At 28.3% G+C, this 6,218-nt stretch overlaps 1 long non-coding RNA gene across 1 annotated transcript; it reads right to left on the bottom strand.

Moving 5' to 3' along the window:
- Positions 1-4,386, bottom strand: LOC107882967. Its single transcript, XR_001679018.2, has 2 exons — positions 2,693-4,386; positions 1-417 (listed from the first exon to the last, which is right to left on the bottom strand). It is a non-coding gene; the product is annotated as an uncharacterized LOC107882967 (long non-coding RNA).
- Between the last annotated feature and the right edge of the window lie 1,832 nt (positions 4,387-6,218).

The following is a 6,218-nucleotide window of genomic DNA, read 5'->3' as shown; positions in this document are numbered from 1 at the left end:
GTTTAGAATTGTTATCATAAAAACATTTTTTTTTTTTTTTATATAATATGTATAATGTATATAATAATATTATTGGTTATGACGATGATAATTGTTGTTTCGATGATAATAAAAGTGTGAGAGAAAGATATAATAATGTTTGAATTATATTATGCATAATCATCGTGACCTGCTTAGCTACAACCTGCAGCTATACCATCAACTCCGCATTAAAAAACAAACAAAACCGTACAGGATATATATTGTTATATAGATACCATCAGCGTGTTAGATATATATACAAACTTTCTGAGTTTCTCACTGTCACCCACGATTCCCACGAGAGTACAAGACATAATAATAGGTATAATATACAGTGTTGCATCTGGACAATTTTTCTAGTGGGTGCTCACTTTATTTTCATTGGTCATTCCTTTTCTGTAATATAAATCATTTTAATATTATTAATTAAGTTTACAACTGATTCGATATATTTGACATTTGATACCATATTATTTAAATATTTTATTTATTGTATACAAATTAGAAAACATATTAATTATTTTTGAAATTAATCTAATATACGACGATTTTTTTTTCTTGCAACAAATCGATTGCCTCTGATAAATTCCTAATGTGGGTCTTCTCCTTCTTTAATACTTACCTATTTGTATACACCATAAAATATCCAAATATATCTTGTCCATGGCTTGCAAAAGTTATGATTATAACGTTATATTTGATAAAAAACGATTGAAGTTTGTAAACGTAATTATAACGGAAAGTGATACTCAAAAATAATTAATTAACATAAAACAAAACATAACGCAAAACGTATTTTATAGAATTTCATTGAACGAAAAATGAAATAACTTAAAATTCATTTATTTAAAATTTATATTGGTTTCGTAGAAATATTTATTTCATGCATACGGACATTAGAATCGATTATATTTTAATCCATATCCAGGCCATTACCTGCCCTCATTGGTTATTATTAATACATTTAATAGATATTCACACTATTCTAAATAGCGATAAACGCAAATTTTGTTTACGAACGTTTTAATTATTGTAAGTAACATACAACGGAATTTTCAAATGCAAGCCCTGGTCTCGTCCCGAATTTAGTAAATAGATGGCTCTACGTTTTTGAAACGTTGATGAAAATTAATTGTTTTTTTTTTTTTAATACGAAATTAGATAAGTTCTGGGTATTTTGATGTAAAATATGTGACCGGTAAGGCGGTAAGTAATATATATCCATTAACAATAAAATCCTAACGAGCTTTGTACATTTACAAAAAAAAAAAAATGTTGTTTACAGTTGTATTTTTCAGAGTGGGTGGTTGAATGGGGGGGGGGGGCATCCACCCTTTGAGTATCCCTGGATTAAACACTGGTGTGTGTGACATATTGTGTGTCACATAAAACATATTTTAACCAGTGGCGCCAACTTGTTTTACATTTGGTGGGGGCAAAGTATAAAAATTATTTACCCCCACCACTCACCACCCACATTATTATATTGTAAATTCAACTATCACAAAGCAAACACTGGGGCAAACCACCCCATAAAAAATGCGCGTTCGGCGCCACTGAGTTTAACATGTCTTATATGACACTACATTGACTATGCATACTGGCATAAAAGTAAATGGAAATTTTTGGGTTTCTTAATATTAAGTAGGTACCTTATGTCTTAAAAATATTTTATGTAAGTTTGTCAATTTCATCAACTTGCCTCATGATTGACCCCAAATGTTTCAATGGGGTAAGTTGACTTCTGATTTGGTTCTGTCAAATTTAGATTTTATAAATCTCAATTAAATCTTTTAAAATAACTTTAATTAGTACCTATATAATATTAATTTAACAAGATATAATATATTTTGTATAACTTTTTTTAGGTCTGAGTACATTAAAAAATTGGTGCTCAACAAATATTTTCTTTTATTTAAAATTAATTTTATTTTTTTAACAAATAAAATCTCTGAAGTTCGTAAAAAAATTCAAACTTGCATTATAATTACATATATTTTATACGGACCATACTCAAATTATTGTGGAGTTAGGAACATAATATTACTATTTAAATAACGAGTACCTATGTCAACTTGACCTAGCGTGTACTTTTGTGAAGATTGTTATTCACACCTAAAGTATAATACAATTGTGTTTACTACCAGTATAAAATAATTGCTAAAAAATACCACTACCACATATGCAAAAATAAAAGGTTTTACTTAATTAGTGTATCGTAAAAGCCTTACAGTTTACGGTTTTTACATTTAATTGTAATACAATTAACAAATAAATGATAACACGTGTTTAATTTTTATCATATAATCATTTCTATATCCATATAATTTATATATATGCATAGATATGTATCTATATGTATCTGAAATTACCACTAGGTGTCTTAATAAATGTTTAAAATCAAATTAGTCAACTTGCCCCGCTTTCCCCGGGGCCTAAAATTAACATATTTTGCTACTCCACACCAAAATATTTTAAAATAATGAACATATTATACCTAGTACATGCCGCATATAACTTCATTGCATGATTATTTTTGCTATTTATTAATAATTAGTTATAATAAATAAATCAATGTAAGACAATCTTCTATAAAAGTCATTGATACATAAAGGTATATGGCTAAACCTTTTAAAATTAAAAACGAAATAATTTGGCTTAATATACTTACCTATTAAATTTTAAGCCGTCCTGAATATGGTGTAGTCGGTATTATTTTTAATGTTAAGGATATTAAATAAATACAATATGCTAATTCGTAATTTTCAATCACCAATATTGAATATTAATCAAATAATAAAAATGTATAAAAGCCGAAAATAAGAACTGCACACTTTTAAATTTGCTACTGCACATTTAATATTATAGCTACTGTACATAGTGTGTGCTATTGCACACAATTTTAGGCCCTAGATTTCCCCTACCTATATTAGATAAAGTAAGATGTTTTGAATAGTGTTTAACCTCAAATATGTTTGTTATTTTAATTTATGTATTATTCAGTTATCTAACCTTCGACTATTTATCAAACAATATCATACATCATAACTATGATATAGGTAAGATATCTTAAATTGTAATTATAACATATTATTATTAATGACGATAACGCATAGCACGTTTGCCGTATGCGATATAAGATAAAGATAAATGATAATCTTCAAGAAAACTATACATAGGCGTATAGAATGGGGGGGGGGCTAAGGGGGATATATCCCCCCTAAAATTTTGTTTAGCCCTCCCCATTCTGTAATTTTTTTAGTTACACTTTTAAAGTATATTATGTTGTGTACCAAAAATATAATATACCTACTACCTATAGCGCCTCTATATAAATTCATCACGCTACGCCTATGTAACCATGGTATGATCACCATAGGTTTTTCATAAAGGTACCTACACTATAATGTACCGTAAAGTATAATAAAATATAGTAATGTATATTTGTACGGGTAAAATAGTATGCACAAATGCACAATCGTATAAACCATCACGGTGGCGACATTTCTTCGATGTAGTTTTCGATACCTAGTTATCAGTCAATTTTCTGTGTGCTTTTAAAGAAACCGTTGAGAAAATCTAAAAATGTCTTAAATTAACACAAGTTCCATCCTGGACTTCATTCACGATTCTCGAGTGTGCTACAACGCGGGGCCGGATTAAATTGTTAAACATCTCTGGCCGCTATTAAATAGATGTTATCGCATCGTCGAAAACATTTGCCACCCGGGGCTGCGTAAGCGGTAATAACGTTTTAGACAATTATTAATTACTTAGTAAACTCAGGAAATAAATAACGCCAATAGGTACCATCTCTCACTTTTCTAAAAAGTAAAAGTCTAAAACCATTTTCGAAGATGAAGGTAGACACGATTTGAAACAACAGGTTTAGAAACACGCAACGCATAGAATAATAACTGATAATCTCCGATACGAAATGAAAATAATCGACGAATCAAATATGAAATGTCTGTATAGTACTATAGCAGGCCTGTATTTTGTTTAAATGACGTTATTAGAAAACAACTGCATAGATATAGTAGGTACCTATTCCTAATAATCTAAGAGCACCTGATAATCATTCGAATATACAGCCATAAGCTACCATATGTTATAATTTGTAAACGGTCACTTTGTATGGTCGGGTAAAAATGTACATTGTTGACGGTGGATACTTTATACATTTTATTTGCATAATATAAAGATACTTAGTACATATATAGTAAGTACACCAATGCCTACGAAGTAGCCAGTATAGGTATATAGAATATAAACAAGTCATAATAAATAATATTAAAAATGAAGTCATGAAGTTCGATGAGATTTATTACTATTTGTGATCTAATAATACATCTATATATACATATTATATCATGTTATAACAAATAATATTAAAAATGCTATAAAGTACAATTTTTAAATAAAAATGTTTATAACATAAACAAGTTAGGTATATGTTCTATAATATAGTAAGGTCGATATAATACGTATATAGTAGGTAGGTGTAGGCAGTGGCGTATTTAGGATTTTTCTGCCCTGGGTACATATTTTATTTAATGCACTCTCCCCCGATTTTTTATAGTGTCAATTTTTCTCATCCACAAAAAAAACTTACAACACACTTCAACATTTGATCTGGTAATAGTATTAAAAATATAAAAATCTATCGAGTGACTGTGATAACAAAATAATCAAAGCAAATTATAAAATTTATTAATTTATTTTTTATCTGTTTATAAAATAGTTAACTTATTAACAATTTATATTTCTTGGGAAAGACATCGATAAATCCGCATAATGGTATACTGCCTTCTTTAATTAAAATCATGGTTAAAATCAACATAAATATTTATAGAAACCGAAAAAATCGTCCAATGATAATAATTTATAATTCATAATTTAAAAAAATGTCATGAATCTAGATAGCTATGGTTATTTTTTTCTAGTTACACCAAACAATCAAAATCAATTTTGTCAAAAACATGTAACTTACGTAAAATTTCCGTTTTTCCTAAATTGTATCACGGCGCTTTTGAAAACTAATGGAAATTTTCTATTTTTGACTTTTTTAAAGAACCAACTAGGTTCACTTTCCTACTAAAAACGATACTGAAGTTGAAATCGAAGCAATATTTTATTTCAACCATTTATCATGTACCTATATAGACACACATACAAAAAAATCAATTCACATTATTGTAAAATCATTGCTTTCATCGGGCCGCTCAGAATCTAATAATATTATGTATGAAATACAATTTATAATAATAATATTATTGTCATCAGTAATTATTTATTATTAGAAAAGTATGTTAATATAAATATTAAATAATTAGTTTATAGTAAATAAAATGATCAATGCAATAAGACCTTATCTCAAAATGTTTATTGTTTTTATAAATAAATACTATTTCTGGTAAATTTAAGTTTTTAAAAAGTTCATCATCAAACTTACAAGAAATTTTCGAATACAATTTGTTATACCTATTATGTGAGCATGCGGCTGAAGATAACTTATAAATTACTGTAGTCTGTAAGCTATTAAATATTAAAAACACTCTCCTGTACAATTTACCATTTTTAATATAGGTATGGCCCTCTTGTACCTACTAATAGTAAGATGTTACTAACGTCTAACACCATAGCCAAGAAGAAATGTTTAGTTTAGGCTCAGAAAAATAGCTTTTGGTATTCGGTGACAAACGCGTATTATCAGTTGTGGAGATTGATTTCACAGAATAGTTATTATATTAATAGCTTTATATTAAGTTATTAATAGATCATTTTGTTGCCTAAATCATTGTAAATCTGTTTTCAAAAAAAAGGTCCCACGAAAATTTGCTGCCCCCGAAAAGTGCTGCCTGGGACGATTGCCCTCCTTGCCCACCCCCTTAATACGCTACTGCAGGGTATAGCTGGTAGTCAAAACCATCTTTGACGATATTTTGTCTTAAATGAGTTGAAATTGTATGAAACTTTATAACATTTTTAATACAATTTGTCATGACTTCGGACGTGTTTATATCATAATATAATCATACTTCATAGTTTATACTATATATATATATATATATATATATACACCAGGGGGTTACCAAATGGTGGGTCGCAGACAAAAAAATAAAGTAAAAACCGATAATATTAGGGTTTTAGAGTTGAAAATTATCATTTTTGTTCATTGGTTTTTACCTTAGACA

Source organism: Acyrthosiphon pisum, chromosome X, assembly GCF_005508785.2.
Source record: "Acyrthosiphon pisum isolate AL4f chromosome X, pea_aphid_22Mar2018_4r6ur, whole genome shotgun sequence".
In the NCBI taxonomy this organism is placed as follows: Eukaryota; Metazoa; Arthropoda; class Insecta; order Hemiptera; family Aphididae; genus Acyrthosiphon; species Acyrthosiphon pisum.
Note: the sequence above shows the minus strand (reverse complement) of the source record. Positions and strands in the feature narration are given on the sequence as shown.